This window comes from Malus domestica, chromosome 11 (genome assembly GCF_042453785.1).
Source record: "Malus domestica chromosome 11, GDT2T_hap1".
In the NCBI taxonomy this organism is placed as follows: Eukaryota; Viridiplantae; Streptophyta; class Magnoliopsida; order Rosales; family Rosaceae; genus Malus; species Malus domestica.
Genome location: NC_091671.1, coordinates 24,631,363 through 24,643,734, shown reverse-complemented (window position 1 = coordinate 24,643,734; position 12,372 = coordinate 24,631,363). Strand labels below are relative to the sequence as shown.

Here is a 12,372-nt window from a genome sequence, read left to right as displayed (position 1 = left end):
TGGAGGACTAGGTACTGAAGGAAATGCTATTATAAGAAGGCATACACATTACAAATGTTTTTACTCTCAACCGCTTGAGATCTTTTGTCACACAAGCCATTCGACAGATATTTAAAAAAGAGGGAATTCATACAACTTCTTTTGAGTCTTTTACGTTCCTAGCATTGGAATACTTGGTCTACGTTGTCCTACCCTTATACTCTAACTCAAAGCTTCAACATGCGTACTTTGACACAAAGTATGTGATACTAAGTGTTACAACCAACATGGTTTACATATCAAAATCATGGATCCCTTCATGCATAGCAAAACATTCATAAGCATCACTCATATCAATCAATATAAACATTATACATTCCAACACATTCATACATAAACGTCATACATTCCAATACATTCATACATAAACATCATACATTCCAACACATCCATACGTAAGTCAACTGTGCTTCGAAAGGGTTCAACATACTTTGTGTCTTCGACACTTGCTACAATGTGCCTCGACACCTTGCCCTTATTCTCACCAACCAGGTGATGAAATGTGAAGAAGGAACTCATCTTCATGCCACCAACCAGGTGATGAAAAGTACAACCCGTACTCTCCTTCATGCCACCAACTAGGTGATGAAATGTACAACCAATACTCTAATATCATTTGGCAACTTGCCACTCATGCCACCAACCAGGTGAAGAAGGAACTCATCTTCATGCCACAAACCAGGTGATGAAATGTACAATCTGTACTCTCCTTTATGCCACCAACCAGGTGATTAAATGTACAACCAGTACTTTAATATCATTTGGCAACTTGCCACTCATACCACCAACCAGGTGAAGAAGAAACTCATCTTCATGCCACCAACCAAGTGATGAAATGTACAACTCGTACTCTCCTTCATGCCACCAACCAGGTGATGAAATGTACAACCCGTACTCTAATATCATTTGGCAACTTGCCATTCATGCCACCAACCAGGTGAAGAAGGAACTCATCCTCATGCCACCAACCAGGTGATGAAATGTGATGAAAGGTGATGAAGGAACTCACCTTCGTACCACCAACCAAGTGATGAAAGCAACTCACCATTCATTCCACCTACCAGAAGACGAGTGGTACAACTTGTACATGTGAACTCCTAGCATTCACAAATAATCAAAAACCCTCAAGCTTGACAACTCAACTAGGGGAGCACTTATGCTCAACAAGAGTTATAGTCACCAACAAAGTCTTATTGCTAGCCAACAACAACTTCAGTGCATGGTATACGAAGATCAAGCTATTCAGCCCTCTTGCATCTGCTTCAGACATTTCCCCTCTGTAACAATGCAAACACTACAAATCGTAGAAAGCTTCACACTCTTGATCAAGACAATGTGAAGCAAAACCAATTTATGGTGCCAACAAAAGCTTCATTAAAGGAGTTCAACCATAATTCTCAAAAGCTTCATACACTCTTGATCAAGACAGTGTGAAGTAAAACCAATTTATAGTGCCAACAAGAGCTTCATCAATGAAGGGCAACCACAATTCTCAAAAGCTTCACACACTCTTGATCAAGACAGTGTGAAGCAAAACCAATATATGGTGCTAACAAAAGCTTCATCAATAGAGGGCAACTACAATTTTCAAACCTTCGAGGCAAATTCAATATTGTTCGAAGCAAATTCAATTTATATGGTTCATCCAAACCTTCGACTACTACAAGGTGTGGCTTGCATCACAATCTCTTGCTCAACAGTGTGGAAGCAAAATTTGTATATGTTGTCTCTCCCACATTTTCCAAATTCTAGTTTCCCCAAAAAAAAAAAGGGAAATTCAACAAAGCTTCATCAATGGAGGACAACTACAAATTCTCAAAAGCTTCACACTATCTTGATCAAGATAGTGTGAAGCAAAATCAATTTGTGGTACCCACAAAGCTTCACCAACAAAAGCTTCATCAATGGAGGACAACTACAAATTCTCAAAAGCTTCACACTATCTTGATCAAGATAGTGTGAAGCAAAATCAATTCAAGGTACCCAACAAAAGCTTCAACTACAAAGCTTCACCTACAAAGCTTCAACTCCAAAGCTTCACCTACAAAAGCTTCACCCACAATAGCTTTAACCACAATAGCTTCACCTACAAAAGCTTCACCAATAAAAGCTTCACCCACCACAAAAGCTTCACCTACAAAAGCTTCACCCATAATAGCTTCACCTACAAAAGCTTCACCCATAAAAGCTTCACCATAAAAGCTTCACCCACCACAAAAGCTTCACCTACAAAAGTTTCACCCACAATAGCTTCACCTACAAAAGCTTCACCCATTAAAGCTTCACCAACAAAAGCTTCACCCACCATAAAAGCTTCACCTATAAAAGCTTCACCCACAAAAGCTTCCCCCACCACAAAAGCTTCACCCACAAAAGCTTCCCCCACCATAAAAGCTTCACCCACAAAAGCTTCACCAGCAAAAGCTTCCCCACAAAAGCTTCCCCCACCACAAAAGCTTCCCCCCACCACAAACGCTTTACCAACAAAAGCTTCACCCACCACAAAAGCTTCACACTATCTTGATCAAGATAGTGTGAAGCAAAATCAATTCATGGTACCCAACAAAGCTTCAACCTCAAAGCTTCACCTACAAAGCTTCACCTATAAAGCTTAATATATATATATATATATATATATATATATATATATTCGGAAATTCAGAAATTCAGAAATTCGAAAATTAAAAAAAAAAAATAAATTGCCTAGGCCTCCTCTTCTTTGGGCCTAACAACTTTCATAACAAATATATATGAAGGAGGAGTTTTGGGCTACCACTTAGAAAGGAAAATGGTGAAGTTTTGTTACTTTGGAAACTTGGCTACTAGCAAGACACCTCCTTCATCAACTCCCTCGACCGGAGACTTGGGGGACTCCTACCATATGCTACTGCACCTTCATACTCAGAAGTCTCACGACCACTCAGTGACTTGGATTTTTTCAAGTCTCCAACCGAGAAGTTTTCCTCACTCAGGAAATTAAGGGAGCACTACCTCAACCTACATGCTTCACTCACAAAACTTCAACATGCAAGATTCAACAAAAGGAAATATTCAAAGAACTTAGTGAAGAAGGCCTTGGTGTATTTAACACAATATGTTGAAATGAAGTAAAGCTTGTTTATTGATATCTCTTATAAGTTATAAATATGTACATATACATGAATCAAAATAAACAAACAAGAGGGAGCCTTCACAAAGGTTGCTCGGGAAAAGTCTCAGCAGTCGGCAGAGTCCCAGGAAGAGGAGGCGCCAGAAGGTGATTATTCGGAGCCTCAGTACTAGGCAGAACCCCAGAAGGAGGAGGCACCGAAGGTTGATCATTTGAAGCTTCATTATACGGTACAGCCCTAGAAGATGAAGGCAATAAATGCCTTTAGAACAAACCCACAAACCTCTGATGATCAAGCAAAATCTGACCATCAGATTCCTACAGCTGGTCGAGCTTCCTCTTCATGTTTGTAACATAGTCATGTGCGAGCCTGTGCAACTGTTTATTCTCATGGTTTAGCCCTCTGATCTCCTGTTTGAGACTTATCACTTCAGCAGCCAATGATTCAACTTGGGAGGTTCGAGCAAATAGGCGTTGGGCCATATTAGACACAGAACCTGCACACTGAACACTGAGAGCCAGAGAATACTTAACAACCAACTCATCAGACCATTTGGAAAATAGTATGTTATCTTTGGGAGTGAGAAGGTTCCTGGCCACCACCGCAGCAGTCATATCATTCTTCATCACAGAGTCCCTAACGGTAAGAGGACCAATAGGGGATAAGAAGGATGGGCGCCATATGTTGTCTTGAGAAGGCATGGATGCCTCTTCACCAAAGTTCAAGTCAAAACGACGATCAGATGGGCTAGACATTCTCAGAAATGATGAAGGAGAAATGAGGTGCAATAAATCTCTGAAGTAAAGGGAAAATTCCTACAAGCCATAACTCTTTGAATGTACTTCTTGCACACAATTGGTGCCCTTATAAAAGAAAGGGCAACAGGGTCGTTAGGTCAAAAATCGAAAAGGCACCACTGTCCGGATTCCGAAGAGGCACCACTTTCCACACGCAACATCAGCTCCTCCGGTACCACAGATAACTTTGCCAAAGATCTCTGACCAAGTTTAGACACATAAATTTTAAAGGTCCAGCTACCCTACTATTACCCACAAGGATAAAGGAACAACACCACTGCTTGATAACTAGAAAGTCCCAATATGTGTTAACCTCTGTGCTCCATGGCAAGGCAGATTGGCAAAAATGCCCAACCTTTACTCATATTCAAGAAAACACTTCCAACAAGATTGCTTGCTTAAAAATCGAAGAGGCACCGCCCTCCGAATCTCGAGAGCCAGACTCCCAACAGGATTACTTTCTCAAAAATCGAAGATACACTGCTCTCCGAATCTCAAGAGCCAGACTCCGAATAGGATTGCTTTCTCAAAAATCGAAGAGGCACCGTTCTCTGAATCTCGAGAGCCAGATCCTCGACAGGATTGCTTGTTCGAAAATCGAAGAGGCACCGCTCTCCAAACTTGGAGAGCCAGATTTCCTTGGATAAAGCTTGTCTGCAATCTTCACACGCAACATTAGCTTTCTAGATACCACAGACCATTTTTTTAAAGTGCTCTGACAAAGTTAAAACACGTGAAGCTTGCAGCTCCTACTACATTGCTATGACCAAGAAGGGTAAAGGAATAACACTACTACTTGTTGTTAGGGAGACTCCTATATATGTCGACCTTCATCCTCCACAGCCAGGCAGACCTGCAAATAAAAAAAATGCTCAACTTTTCTTCACATCCGAGAGGGCACTCTCAGCAGAGTCTCTTGAAATACTCAGCTTCTTTTCATCCCAATAATACCTCTGCAAACAAGCCACACCAGAGCAAAAGTATCTCATATCATCAGGGTTAAAAGCAAGAGTATCTCATATCATGCTTTTTCCCTCTCTTTTCCTTTGGTCTTGTTCTTACATGCAAGACAAGAAGAAAGAGAGCAATCAGTTAGCACTTGGAATCAAGCTTCCAGTTAGGAACTGACTACCTGGAACCCCTTGCCTGATTACTTACATGGCATTGCTCTCGAGTACTCATCTTCAACATCTTATGCTTCCAAAGAATATACCACATCTACCTGAGGAACAGATAGGGCAAGTGAGAAGGATACAAGAAAGCATGTGGAGACAAGCGTACCAGAACACGTGCCGATACATCCACTACTTTGTCAATAGCAAAAGTATCCCATATCATCAGGGTCGAACGTACTCTAGATTTGATGGACTTGTTTTGACCCTCAAATTCTTGAGTCGGCCTTATACTCTGGAGGAAACCAGAAAACCCTCTAGCCCAGTTCAAGAATAAGCCTCTGGAAAGTTACTTTTTTAAAAGCAAAATTATCTCATATTATCTCTTCTCCATTTACTTCTCCTTATCCTTGTTGCTATTTACGACACAAGGAGAAGGAGAACAATCAACCAGAAGCCAAAGTCGAACCTCCGATCTAGGTTGCTTGCTTGGAAGTCTAATTGCTTACCTTGTCTGTTACCTCATTTGGCAAATCTCCTAGCTCGGCGACTGGGGGACTCCTACTATAGGGTTTGTATCGCACTTGACCAAGCCCGAAACTACAAGTAAGCTTCAAGTGAAGTTGATACATTACCTTGTGCATCTTCACCGGTTAAAGATACCACCCCTGGATAGAGGAAAAGTACTTCCAGAGAAGATGCCACATCTACATATGAGACATATAAGACAAGTGAAAATGATACCGCACTTCGGTACTTAGAAGTTTCGTGATTACTCATTAGCTTGGATCTTGCAAGTCCCCCAACCGAGGAGCTTCCCTCACTCGGGAACTTAGGGGAGCACTGTTTGTACCATACTTGATCGATCCTGAAACTACTGAGCATCGGTCAACGTTATACCGTCAAAGATCCAGAAGAGTTTCCCTTCAACCAAGAGGCCAATCACAGTGTGACACATGTCGACATCAGAAGCCAATCATAGTGCGACACGTGTCAACATCAGAAGCCAATCATAACACGACACGTGTCAATGTCAGAATGAAACTAGATTGTTGTTGGGAACAGATTGTTGTCCGTTGTCTTGATTGTTCCACTTTAAGTGTGGATGATCACGCCACCCCGCTATATAGTCGTTGTAGTATAGTGGTAAGTATTCCCGCCTGTCATGTGGGTGACCTGGGTTCGATCCCCGGCAACGGCGCCAAAAATTTGATAGGATTAAAAGCACACCACAAAGTAGCACACAAATGTCCTATTGATTTTCCTTATTAACACTAAGATTTGTCAATTGTAGCATATGAAAATAAGGGTCTTTCCCGCAGAAGATTGTTTTATCTAACTACTTAAAATGTCACAAAAACTAGTTGCTGTCCCTACTGACCAGCCACAGAAAAATAATTATTAGACCGACTTACACTTATCTAAATTCTATGAAATTTTAAATGAAGAAACTAGACACACAGAGCTACACTTCTACAAATTTTTGGGATTTTTGGAGTTGATTTTCTATTTAAAGTAAATTGAACAAAAACAGGACAGAAACAAATTTTAAGTAGTTCACAAATTAAGAAAAACGAGTTAGGGGAATTGCTATCCACCACCAAATAATCATGCAAACATGTTATGTTTCATTCAAATTCCTTTTATTTCCGAATGAAGATGCTCAAGTTGGCTCAATGTTAGAACTCAACCTATTACTCTTTCTTATGTAGTATGTTAAGAGAATGGCGTTTTCAACTTAACTTAGTCCCTAGCATGCAATCTAGAATGGTGTGTTCATAGATTTAACAAGTAGAAATCAATAAGAATGAAAAGAGTTTGAGTCATCACAAGGCATCGTAAGTATTGGCGTTGTCTTACTTATACTAGAAATTGGTTCACATGTTAATCGCAATTAACAAGTACTACTCTAGAACATATGTAGGTCCACATTCGACAAGGGCAGGCACACACATATTCATAGCGTTAGAATCCTAGATATGCTTACTACGTATGCATCCATAGAAAACAAATACAGAATTCATCAATGAGACAAGTAGTGAACCAATTTTCATCCATTCATAAAAGTAATTCAAACAAAATGTCATAACAAACTTGCAATCATATTTGGGGTTTCAAAACAGCCCCTAACTACTAAAAATTTAGTTACACATTATTACCAAATAAAACCAAAAGAAAGACATGAGTTTGAGAAGACAAAACCGAGAGAAGAGAATGTCAAGATTTCCTCCTTCCTTCCACAACGTTGATGCCTTGCCTTTTCTTTTTTCCTTTCCGCTGCACCTGCAACCTTCTTTTCTATTTTTTTTTTCTAAATTATTTCTCCAAAAAACTCTTCTTTTGCCACTGCAACCTACAGCCTTTATGCCCATGCTTGCTGCCCCATTTCTGCTCCATAACTCACCCCACTAACAGCCATTTAGTGATAACAATAAGTGAGATGAAATGGTAAAACAATTGTAACTCTTTGGGTAGCCTTTATGCCAATTACTCCCACTTAATCCTCATCTTTATTTTCATTTCCTCTAATATTTGAATAGGTATCAGCTGGCTTGTTCTTGGCTGCATCAGTTTTGGCTGCTAGATTTATTGGGTTTATTGCTTTCATTGCAGTTACAAACTACCCAGTCTCTTGTGAACCTTTCAATATTAAAACGGCCATAACTTCTTCTACAAAAACGATATTAACAATCTGCGAAATGCTCCAGAAAATAGACATCCGTAGCTTTCGAAGCATATAAGGTTCATTCTCTAATTCATTTTGAGCTGTTCACAACTTGCTTCCAAAGTCAGCTGACCTGCACAGGCAGTTTTGACGAATTTGTTACTTAAAATCCAACTTGTGCTATTTTTCTTTTCTTTGCTTGATAAATCCCACAAAACACAAAAACAATGTAAATAGCTCAAAAATATAAGGAACTAACTAAGAAAAGACAAGTGAATTTGATGTAAAATATATATAAATATGAGGTTATCAATAGGACATTTTAAGTAGCATAAACTCAAACAACCTAAACCAAATTACCGCACCGCCGTGAATGATTTTAACTCAAGCTATGGGCAAGAGATGAAACGTGAATGGGTTATACCGTGGGAAAAAAAGATCATTTTAAGGTAGAATCCTTATTCTAAGCCAGGAGAATCCTAAAGGATATCTAGAAGTAGATATTGCACCCTCTTAGGAGTTAATAACTTGCGGCACACACAAATTTTAGATTGTAGGAACTCCAAGACTTATAGGATCTAATTTAGTCTATATCTAGATCAGATCGTCTGTCTTGCGGAACAAGTATGGTGTCACCACTACTCCGTTTGATACAGCTCTGCCCAGAGCTGGTGAATGAATGATCGAACTTCTGAGGTAACTGTATTCGGATCAACTTTACTCTAACCCTGAAAAATTATAGTCCCACAATTGCCCCTAATATCCATCTGAGAGGCAACTTGTTCCCCTTGAGGATGGATTGTTATCCAAAGACCATGGCTTTCGGAGTAAGTTGGAATTAGTACCGTTTAGTCTTCAGTCTTTCAGAGAAAATCCAAGCTTATTTGCTCCAAAAGGTGTAGTCTTTGGATAATAATTCACCCTCAATGGGAATAGGTTGCCTCTTAGATAGATAGTTAGGGGAAATTGTGGGACCATGATTTTCTAAGGTAAGAGTAAGACTGATCTAAATACAGTTACCTTAAAAGTCATGTCATGGACTCACCAGCTCAAGTGGAGCTGTATCAGACGGAGTAGCGGTGTCACCATCACTCTACTCCGGGGCACTAGGTGGAGTCCTAGTGACCCCGCTTGATGACCATGCTTGTTCTGCAAGACATGCGATCTGATCCAAATATGGACACAATCAGATCCTATAAGTCTTGGAGTTCATACAATCTAAGAATTAGCTTGCGCCGCAAGTAATTACAACTCATCAATGTAAATTAATATTTCATTGGTATCAATACATTGTTTATATTTCATTGATGTGTTATTGATTTACAGTCGACTACAGGATTGGAACAATACATTGTAGAAATGAGAATTCCAAAGCAATGAATGAATTTATCATGTCCACGTACACAGTGAACCTCAAAGGAGTAATAATGAAGTTGAATTAATTCCTAGTTGGATTGTTAGTATGAGAAATGATAAGAAAACTCTCTCAAAAGTGATACTCTTCATAAATTCTTTGTCACCTCATGTTTTTTGAACAATGTTTTATAATTTAGCGTAAGAATTGACGTTAAACTATGAGGTGATATAGTGTCTATAGAGAGTCTCACTTTAAGATAGTCTCCTTAACATTTCTCTTGTCAGTGTATTTTAATGTCTTTCAAATATTGCATCAAACTACAAGTTTTCAAAAGTTTACCTCAAACATTTTACTTACTGAAACGTTTTATAAAACGCTTCATCTATCTGTGGTACTTATCTCAAGGCCAATTTTGTCAAAAAAATAATAATAATAATAAAGGCTAATACTAAATATATTTGAGGACTGATCAACCATTCCATTGTCTTCCCACTTTTTAATTAAAAAAAAATCTATTAATTTTATCCTCTTGTAAAGTGATATTAAGGACCAAAGCCAAAAAAAATAAAAAAAAAGAGGAAAAATTATCTTCTATGTCCACTATCTCACTGCAACTATCGCAATTACTTCAAATAAATATTTTATTCTTTGGCAAAAAAACAATGTATTATTCTTTTTTTTTTCCTTTAGTGTAGTCATAGATAATAGTTGTTCAAAACATTTTACTAATAATATAATTATTTAGAAATTTGAACAAAAAAATGGGAGACAAAGAAGAAGGAATTGGGCATGGAAGGGTGGGATTGGGCTGTCGCAAATTTGGGAATGGGGCATGAGGTTTGGTCATGGGATTTAGAAGGGAGGGAAGGGGAGTGAAGCCACGAATTGTCGGGGAAGTGGCGAAATTGAAAGGGCAAAAAGTCTTAAAAAATGTAGATAACTAAATATTTTTAGATACTAAACAATATTAAAGTCGTTCATAATTTATCAATACAAGCAAATTACAATTTCGTTCATATTATGTACTACATTCCTTAATAACTTGGCATCATTCCCTTGGAACTTAGAACATACCCCTTCACCTAGCTCACTTAAACCTACCTAAGGACCTACCTAGGTCGCGACTCTTACTTGCATAAAAAGTTAATCATATTTTTGCATTTTATTTTGTCAATAAAATGTAAGAGACATATTGAATACTTGAATGAACGCTCATTATATGTTTGCTCCTCATCTTTTCAATATGGTCAATACCTTATAATCTATATGTCATTTTAGTTATCAATTTATGTATCACAATACAATTATATGTTTTTTTAAGTATAAATAGGCACTTATTTATACAATATATGATAAAATTACTTAATCCACCTAGTTCGCATAGGCCCCTGCCTAGCCACCTAGACATTAGACCCCAGCCTGCCGCCCAACTAGTGCCTATCTTCTTTTAGAACCTTGATGAATAATGAATTTGTAGTCTATATCCGTGAATGCAATTAGGCAATTATGAGTGTGTCATAGCAAGCATTCTGTTGTGGGTAATGGTGGCTGGTGTCAGTTAGACCTAGCAATTTCTTACACGACCCATTAACACGACACGTAAACGACATGAAAATAACAGGTATCGGGTCAACACGATAACTAATCGGATCATTATCGGGTCACATGATAATAACCCGTTAATAACGGGGTCCTTAATAGATTTACACAAGAGTGACACGAGGATAACCTATTTCGACACGATAAAAAAAAAAAAAAGGTTCGGGTCACACGATAATAACCCGTTAATAACGGGGTCCTTAATAGGTTTACACAAGAGTGACACGCGGGTAACCTGTTTCGACACGATAAAAAGAAGAAGTTATTTTGATGATTTTAATTTTTTAAACTACTAAAAAAACTTACTATAAAATACAATAGATATAACGAAGATGTATATATTGTTTATTAATTATTATTCTATTATTATTTATATAAATTTTAAAATTTACGTTTTATTTATTTATTTTTATAGTATATTATAGGCGAAGATGGAGATTAAAAATCATAAAACACATTAAAAATAAAAATATCAAGTAATTTAAAAACACCAAACACATTAAAAAATTATAATAATTAATTTACATGTGCGAAAAATATGAAAAAAATATCCAAATGTTCATAGTCGCATCCTCTATGCTTTGAGGATGGGTATATGATCGTTTGAATTTTTAAAATCATACAAACTCTGATGAATAGTAATTTTAAGGGAGTTCAAAATAAACAAAATTCATAATCATTAATGTATAAGTCTGAAAGATGTGAAAGCATAATAAACGTTCATAATTGCATCCTCAACGCTTAAACGATGGTTATGTGACAACCCGTTCCTAAAATTTCGTTTTCTTTATTTTAATCGAGGGAATTGATGAAAATGCCTAGAGGCAAGGATTTTGATTTCTGTTGACCATCGTCTAGAGGAATGTATGACTTATTCTTTTGGCGTATTTAAGTAGTACTCATTGGTACGAACAATAGACGAAAGCCGTTTGGGATTTCGGATTATAACGGTATAGTTACGAACGTTTGAAGTTGGTTATTTAAAGTTAGTTAATTGGTTAAGGAGGATCAATTAGATAAAAGGTAGAAAAAGGGAAGCAGCCCAATTAGAAATCAGAAAAGAAAAAGAAAAAAAAAAGGGAGAAAGCTCCCAGCTTTCCAGTGCAGGCCACCACCCCGACCACCCAACTTCTAAGGTCGATTTCGGCCAACCACGGTGGAATTTTTCGATGCCACCACCGCCATCTTAAAGCTCTCATTCCCCTCTACAAAATCCACCCAAGAACCACCTTGATTAACCCCTGTATGTGGCGGTTTGAGGCCACGAAAGTTGACGGTTCTCACAGTGCTCCGGCCACCCTTTTTTATTTTTCCAGTAAATCGGCAAAGCAATGGCCGATGCCAACACTTGGGCTTTGTAGCTCATCATCCCAAAAACAAAACCCAACCAACCTTGACCCCGTTGGACCACCGTAGACGACAAATCGACATCGGACAGCTTTAGGCACCCACCGGCTTCGTAGGCAAAATTGACCATCTTCCGTTAACTTTTGGACTTCGTGGCAGGTATGAAAGTTGTTCCTCTCATTGAGATCTTCATTTCTGTGAAATTTGAGAATTTTTAGAGATAGTTGAATTTTCCAACGAGTCGGGGATGCCAACCACCACCTGCAGCGGCGCGTGGCAAGGGGACAGTCGATGTCATCCTTAGGTTAAATTAGATGTCTTGAGTTTATTTTTGGCAATTGTATAT

At 38.3% G+C, this 12,372-nt stretch overlaps 1 non-coding gene across 1 annotated transcript; it reads left to right on the top strand.

Moving 5' to 3' along the window:
- The first annotated feature begins 6,187 nt into the window (after nt 1–6,187).
- TRNAD-GUC (transfer RNA aspartic acid (anticodon GUC)) lies at nt 6,188–6,259 on the top strand. The gene has a single exon. It is a non-coding gene; the product is annotated as a tRNA-Asp (tRNA).
- Nucleotides 6,260–12,372: the final 6,113 nt, after the last annotated feature.